Genomic DNA, 9,197 nt, shown 5'->3' with positions numbered 1-9,197 from the left:
ACATGCTGCCCCTCATGAAAAAGAAGTGCAGCATGTCTGTGGCTAATGTTGTTATGTATATTGTACTTATTTTCATTAGAGGTAAAATCATCTGAGTAAGAAGTTCCACCAACTTAAAAACTTCCATCAAAGGCATTTCATTGTAAAGCAAGTACAATAATGAAACCGGGGTCTCAGGAGATGTGAGGCAGCAGCACTAACTGCTGTGCCACCCGTTTAATAATAATAATAATAATAAGAAGAAGAAGAAGAAGAAGAAGAAGAAGAAGAAGAAGAAGAAGAAGAAGAAGAAGAAGAAGAAGAAGAAGAAGAAGAAATCAACACAAACTTAAGAGAGCAATGAGTGGAAGAAAAAAGAAAAACTTTTATACAACACAGATTTCGCTTACAGATATTCAATGTTGGACAAAGGCCAAAAGTAGTTACAGTACAGTACAATACTGTTTAAAATTGTAGCTGCTGTACATACACCGATCAGCCATAACATTATGACCACCTGCCTAATATTGTGTAGGTCCCCCTTTTGCCACCAAAACAGCCCTGACCCGTCAAAGCATGGAGTCCACTAGACCTCTGAAGGTGTGCTGTGGTATCTGGCACCAAGACGTTAGCAGCAGATCCTTTAAGTCCTGTAAGTTGCGAGGTGGGGCCTCCATGGATCGGACTTGTTTGTCCAGCACATCGCACAGATGCTCGATTGGATTGAGATCTGGGGAATTTGGAGGCCAAGTCAACACCATTAACTTTTTCAGCAATTTGAGCTACAGTAGCTTGTCTGTTAGATTGAACCACACAGGCCAGCCTTCGCTCCCCACGTGCATCAGTGAGCCTTGGCCGCCCATGACCCTGTCACCAGTTCACCGCTTTTCCTTCCTTGGACCACTTTTGATAGGTACTGACCACTGCAGACCGGGAACACCCCACAAGAGCTGCAGTTTTGGAAATGCTCTGACCCAGTCGTCTAGCCATCACAATTTGGCCCTTGTCAAAGTCACTCAGATCCTTACGCTTGCCCATTTTTGCTGCTTCTAGCACATCAACTTTGAGGACAAAATGTTCACTTGCTGCCTAATATATCCCACCCACTGACAGGTGCCATGATAAAGAGATTATCAGTGTTATTCACTTCACCTGTCAGTGGTCATAATGTTATGGCTGATCGGTGTATACTGTATGCTACAGTGAGGGAAAAAAGTATTTGATCCCCTGCTAATTTTGTATGTTTGCCCACTGACAAAGAAATGATCAGTCTATAATTTTAATGGTAGGTGTATTTTAACAGTGAGAGACAGAATAACAACAAAAAAATCCAGAAAAACGCATTTCAAAAAGTTATACATTGATTTGCATGTTAATGAGTGAAATAATTATTTGATCCCCTATCAATCAGCAAGATTTCTGGCTCCCAGGTGTCTTTTATACAGGTAATGAGCTGAGATTAGGAGCACCTCTCTTAAAGGGACTGCTCCTAATCTCAGCTCGTTACCTGTATAAAAGACACCTGTCCAAAGAAGCAATCAATCAATCAGATTCCAAAATCTCCACCATGGCCAAGACCAAAGAGCTGTCCAAGGATGTCAGGGACAAGATTGTAGACCTACACAAGGCTGGAATGGGCTACAAGACCATCGCCAAGCAGCTTGGTGAGAAGGTGACAACGGTTGGTGCGATTATTTGCAAATGGAAGAAACACTAAATAATTGTCAGTCTCCCTCGGTCTGGGGCTCCATGCAAGATCTCACCTCGTGGAATTTCCATGATCATGAGAACGGTGAGGAATCAGCCCAGAACTACACGGGAGGATCTTGTTAATGATCTCAAGGCAGCTGGCACCATAGTCACCAAGAAAGCAATTGGTAACACACTACGCCGTGAAGGACTGAAATCCTGCAGCGCCCGCAAGGTCCCCCTGCTCAAGAAAGCACATGTACAGGCCCGTCTGAAGTTTGCCAATGAACATCTGAATGATTCAGAGGAGAACTGGGTGAAAGTGTTGTGGTCACATGAGACCAAAATCGAGCTCTTTGGCATCAACTCAACTCGCCGTGTTTGGAGGAGGAGGAATGACCCCAAGAACACCATCCCCACGTCAAACATGGAGGTGGAAACATTATGCTTTGGGGTGTTTTTCTGCTAAGGGGACAGGACAACTGCACCGCATCAAAATGACGATAGACGGGGCCATGTACCGTCAAATCTTGGGTGAGAATCTCCTTCCCTCAGCCAGGGCATTGAAAATGGGTCGTGGATGGGTATTCCAGCATGACAATGACCCAAAACACACAGCCAAGGCAACAAAGGAGTGGCTCAAGAAGAAGCACATTAAGGTCCTGGAGTGGCCTAGCCAGTCTCCAGACCTTAATCCCATAGAAAATCTGTGGAGGGAGCTGAAGGTTCGAGTTGCCAAACGTCAGCCTCGAAACCTTAATGACTTGGAGAGGATCTGCAAAGACGAGGACAAAATCCCTCCTGAGATGTGAGCAAACCTGGTGGCCAACCACGACCTCTGTGATTGCCAACAAGGGTTTTGCCATTTTGGGGTCAAATACTTATTTCACTCATTAACATGCAAATCAATTTATAACTTTTTTGAAATGGGTTTTTCTGGATTTTTTTGTTGTTTTCCTGTCTCTCACTGTTAAAATACACCTACCATTAAAATTATAGACTGATCATTTCTTTGTCAGTGGGCAAACGTACAGAATCAGCAGGGGATCAAATACTTTTTTCCCTCACCGTATACATACAGTGTGTGTGAAGCTGGCCTGATCATTTCTTTCCTGTTCATTTAAGGATACGCTTGTAGTTCTCACTCCAGGAAATATGTCTCTATGGTAGCCCTGTCATGTGAAAATCTGGTCTTTACGAACAGCAGTTAGAGAGAGAGATACAGACTGACAGGGTCAGGCACAGTGCTCTGAACTCAAAGGATTTAATACAAACTTTTTCTAAGAGGAATACCACTCAAAATAAGTTAAAATACAATGTTATAGTGCATTTTATTTTTTAAGATGCAGTGTATGTTTAAGGCACATTCGTTTAATCTGCATCAGAAAGTTTTGAAGCAGTCACATATACCAACTCATTATAGAATAACTCATTATTTGATCATTCTGTTGAGGAAATGAAAAACCCATCTGTGGCCAAGTAAGGTAGTTTTATAATACATCAGACAGCAATCAGACTAAACTGATTAAAAAATGTACTATGTGGGGAGGAATTGTAATGTATGGCAACATAATACCAAGACGAATGAACTGGAAACTCATTCAATGGCATCTTGTTTATTCATGTGATGAGAATGACTCTTGATCACTTTGTTTCAGAAGTGAATTTTTATGACAGGGTTCATTAACTTATTCTTATTAAAAATCCAAGGACTTTTCAAGGACCATCAATGAGTGGTATAAGAAATTTCAAGACTCTGATCTAATATAATTAATTATGTTATTATTATTATTGCTATGATTAATCTGATAACAGTAGAAGAAGTATGTGTACAAAAGCCAACAGCACAGCAATTCCTATTACTGCTTTTCTAGGGTTTACAAGCACTATAGCTACTGATGGTTAATGGAGCAGGGAGGGAAGGTGCTTGATAAAACTTGTCAGAATTAGGCTGTGCCATCACACATGTCATTATTCACTATTATGATAAAGCAAGCAAAAATAATACATGATTAGCTTTATACCTAAAGCATTCAGAACGGTTGGCATGAATGGAAAGAGGATGGGACACATCCTTGCTTCCCAATAGGGATGCGCCATCACTGTGTGTCTTCGTGTGTTTAAATTCAGTAACTTAAATTTGTAAGCATTCCCTTTTAGGAATTTATCTGAAATATAGTAATATATTATCATTGTTGGTACTGATCACAGATAATTACTGTATATGCCCAAACAGTTTGAAATAATGACTATGAAATATTGAATGTAAAGTCATAATGAAGGATGACATTTGATATTTAAGTTATGTATCAGTTATTGTTAAACTCCAACCACTCAACCTGTTGCTGTTTCCTGTTTACTGAGAACAGTTTCCAAGCACATTTACTTATATGACTAATTTGTTAACACACTTAATCACTGGCAGGTTTTACAGCAACATCTGTAATACATTTGTAGTAAAATTGCAAGTTAGCAACACAGCTGGTGGACATACTGAGACAATTATAGATACCAGGCATTATTCCAAAGAGACAATGGAAAATTGCAATGCAACACTACTTAAAGTATTTTGCAGGTACTCTACCAAGTGTTTTGGGATGTTTGTGAATTCAAAATGGTTTCTCCAAAATAGTTTGGAACAAAGAGCTTTACAAATACAGCCTACGGTGTATAAATGTCATCCCATTCATAGAATTATCAGTGTATAATAAATCTTCTGTTACCGGTGAGGTTTCAAGATACTTAAATGTTAGTTTCATAGGATGTAGTATTTATTTTTACTAGTCGTTTTAACACAGATCAGCTACAGTAGGTCAGTTATTATTTATTTATTTATTTATTTATTTATTTATTAGCAGACGTCCTTATCCAACAGTCCTGGACCAAAACATTTTTAGGTGGAGAGAAAGGGGTGGGTTGTAAATTTTATGAAAATAAATGTTTTTTTCACTGTGAAGATCAGTGTGTAATCCTTACGTGTGTGATTTATAATAATTTAATAGGTCAAGTGAACAGTGTCTCTTATTATAGAAGAGATGTCATTGCATGGCAGAAGAATATAGTATTTTACAGTTTATTAAAACAAAATTACATTTAAAAGAGGCAGATGCTTATAGTATCAGTGATCTTATTCATATAAATACAGATCAATAAATATCTCCTGCACTGCACTGTACTACACACACAATCACTCCAGCATAGGTATCCTGGAACATGAAAAGAGACCATATACCATTGCAAAAAACTGTTCCCAATTATCCAAATAATAATACATTAAAAGGTTTGCTAGGCAGAGCAGACTGGGGAGGGGAGTTCACCTGGTGAAAGAACCACATTCAATATTAAAGAAACCATGCAATAAACTATAGTGAATTAAATATAAAACCAAAAATCTGTGAAACCATGTATTAAGTAATCATTCCTGTTACACTTACCTGAATGTGTGTTTTCAGTCTGGGACTATAATTATGGCATGTGTAAAATAAACGTTTTGCGAGTGTCTCTTTGGGACAATACCTCTGGGACATTTGATAAGCAACAATTTAAAAATGAACTAAACAAACAATGTTTCAAGGCATACTGAAGGATAAAGGAAGAGGTCAAGTAGTTTGGAAGAGCAATTCTTATGGGAGTGCCAATTGCAACTGATTACAAAAGTGAATTGCCATCAGCTGCATACAGTCACTGCTGTAGGGAGTGATACCAATTGCAAGCTCCCCATCCTCAGCCATGCACAGACAGGAGCCATCCTGTCACAGAGGGACTAACAGGCCAAGGGCGTCTGCTAAGAAATAAAATAAATAACAGAACAGTCTAAGAGAATTGAAGTGCTTCATCTGTTCACATGTTTAATATATAGTTTTTCAAGAAGATGCTGTTAATTCTCTGTTGCTGAAGTGTTCACATGCAAGTAGCAAAAGATCAGAATCTGGACTCACATGAGGCCCACCCACTGAAGTTTTTGCAATCTACCAGTATATAGCATTTGATCTGCATCTGTTTTTCATATTAATTATTCGTCATCTTTTCTTTGTTTTGATGTCAAATGGGATTTTATTCTTCATTTCTTTTTCTGATTGCAAACAGCATTATGTTACAGTTTGATGGTTACCATATGGGAAATGAAGATACAATCATTAGCATGATTTATTATAAATTATGAAATTACTTTATCATCTCTTACCACTAATGAACTTTTAACAATCATAATTAGCTTTCCTTGTGTCATGCATGTTTATTGGAACACATTCATGTCCTTAAATCTAAAACACATTGCTCATCTGCAGCTTCAGCCTGCTGACTGAACCTCCTTGGCTGCCAGGATGACGAAACTCAAAGAACAGCCTTGACAAGCACAGAAAGGAATTGATTAAATTATTCAATCATTTTCTGATTATGTGGATGGCCATTTAATGCAATTTAACATCGTCACAGCAACCCATCACAAGGAACACTCCTGTTTTATGTTCACTTTCCAATAAATAATTAATTACAAAACTACTTAATCGATTTCTATTGAATTTTGCTTTGAGTGACTGTGGAAACCAGGCAATTGATTTATCGCAAACTGGGAATTCTGGGAATATAAATATGCACATCATAAAAATAGGATTCCACGGAACTGCATAAATGTAATATTTTTATCAACCAACTTAAACAGGAGGTTCAAAAGAAGCAGTATAATAACAGGAAAAGGAAATTGACACATTTCCAAAAAAAAATAAAAAAAAAATAAATACAAGACAAAAAGAAAATAACATCAAAAAGAAGCACGTAGGAAAACATTAACTATCAAATATGCTCATTTGAGGTTCTACTGATTTAAAGTGCAAAACTGAAAGATAGCAGATAAAAAAACTTTAGATTTGCATGATTATTATTATGTTTTATTATTATGTATTTATTTATTGTCAGATGCCCTTATCCAAAACTATCTGTCAGTGTTGTGTCAGTCATCTCTCTCTCTCTCTCTCTCTCTATATATATATATATATATATATATATATATATATATACACTGCTGGATGAAGGCCTACCCAAGATATTTCATCATTATCATTCATTTTCACATCTTTTATGTGGTCGTCTTTTTTAATCTCATGAGATCCAGTCTATAGCTTCTTTTATCCTTTGCCATTTTAACATTTTCAATCTTTCAATTTCAAGTATTTTTGTTTGTCTATACATCCATTAATGCATCTTTCTCTTCTTGTTATTCCAAGCATAAATCATTCCATGCTTCTTTGTGTCATCCGCAGTTTCTGTAACATTTTTGGATTCAGTGATTACTGGTAGTATTCATTTCAAGTCCAGTTTTCTTGCTCTTATCTGAGAGTTTTTGAATTTGAAGCTGCAGGTCATTGGGCGTTCTTGCAAGTATGACAAATCCTTCAAATATGCTGTTTATCTTTCTACCCAGTCCAAAGACACATCTTAATAGCCATGAAGAGTTTTGGAGAAATTGTGTTTCTTTGATGTACTTCTTTACAAATCTTGATCCTGTCAGTGTCTTGGTGGAGTCGGATTTTTGATGTAGCAATGTATTGCTCTTATATTTTGTTTGTATTGCTCTTATATTTTGTAAGTCACCCTGGACAAGGGCATCTGCTAATAAATAAATAAATTATTAATAATAATAATAATAATAATAATAATAATAATAATAATAATAATAATAATAATAATTAATTAAAGTGATATAGGTTTCTTCAATATTTTGACTTCTTCGAGCTCTGATGCCTGTTTGTATTGCATCAAATGCATTCTTATAGTCTGCAAAGCCCAGGCACAGAGGAAGCTCATATTATTTGCATCTTTGGAAATATTTATTGACAATTTGATCATGTTATATCAGCTTCTGAATTCTGCTTGTTCTCTTGGTTGGGTGAAGTTCATGGTGTCTTGAAGGTGATGTGTCATAGATGGATTTATTTGAGATTTTCTGTCACCGATCTTTACAAAGTATTACATAATGTCAATGTTGGAAATATTTTACAAATAAATATTTTACTACAAATACAAAAATGAAAAGTCTTGCATAAGTATTCACCCCCTTTGCTGTGGCACAATTAAATAAGCTATGAACAGAGTCACATCTCTCAGATTAAATACACCTGTTTCTGGATGGGTGTATGGGGGTATGTGCTGTTAATATTTAATGGTTATTAAAAAAAGGAAGCAGTACTTGGGTATCCAGACAACCAGACTTGGTTTTGAGTACACAACAAATTATAATAAAACCAATGCAGGAAAAGTGTATAACCCAGAATAAAATCCCAGTGGTCCATAGAAATCAAGTGTAACATGTTAGCAGAATGTGAATGAAAGTATCAATACTACAATTACTAGTATACAAGCATCTATTTTTTTATTCTTGCCTAACATTAAGGTACTATCATTCCTGCTGCTTTGATGATTGTGTTAATCCAGGGCATTATGACATTATGACTCTGATATCAAAAAAGATAGAGAATATGTACCGCAACTCCACTTACCTATGCAAAGGTAAATGCTGTACACAGTGAAGTTTGTATAATGAAAAGTAAATGACCACAAACAGAAAAAAGCCCTAAGGTATGTATCATCAGGTTTTATTATCCTCAAAAGCCACAAACTGAATGGAAATATATAATTTATTATGATTATTAGGCTATTATTCATCTTTTTTTAATCATATCTAGTCAGCGCTGTTTGAATGACATTTGTAAAACTTTATTATCCCAACAGCTTACGTTAATTATTTCTGAAGCTGTATATTTAAATAATTTAAAATGTCACATCTTCCAACTCTGCATCCTAAGTAACAATAACATTTTATCAAGCTCAAAACATACAGTCAAATGCAGTGTGGAGTAGCAGACTCTGAAGCAGAAGGTGGTGGGTTCAATCCAAAATGCTGCTGCAAGAATCCTAACAAAAACAAAAAAACATGAACACATCACTCCAGTATTGGCTTCTCTTCACTGGCTGCCCATGCACTACAGGATAGACTTTAAAGTGCTCTTATTAACATTTAAAGCACTAAAGGGACTGGCACCTCCCTACCTAAAAGGTCTCCTTATGGAATACACTCCAGGTCGGCCATTGAGATCACAGGAAGCCGGTCACAAACCACTCCCTAAAATACACAAGAAAAGCGCAGGTGGTAGAGCATTCAGTTATAGGACCCCGAAGCTGTGGAACGATCTTCCAGCCAATGTAGAGATGCCCCCTCTGTCTTAGCCTTTAAATCACGTCTCATCTGTTTAGTCTCTGTTTTTCTAGCCCATAGTGCCGCCGGTGTGCCATGGACATGCAATTGCACAACTGTCTTTGGAAATGTCCTGAACTGCATGACCAGTATCTGAGCACGACTGCCCTCTTGTCTTCCAGCAACAGCCTCCTCTGAGGGTCCAACGAGGCACCTTGTCCCCCACCATGGAAGTCTGATGAGGCACAACCCATCCCAGAAGCACCTCACCACGGAGGGTCAACAGGGCATCCACACCCAAGGTTTGACGAGCTATCGCAACCCAAAGCCTGTTGATGGT

This window comes from Amia ocellicauda, chromosome 12 (assembly GCF_036373705.1).
Source record: "Amia ocellicauda isolate fAmiCal2 chromosome 12, fAmiCal2.hap1, whole genome shotgun sequence".
NCBI lineage: Eukaryota > Metazoa > Chordata > Actinopteri > Amiiformes > Amiidae > Amia > Amia ocellicauda.
The sequence above is the reverse complement of the archived record's forward strand: the minus strand, read 5'-3'. Positions refer to the sequence as shown.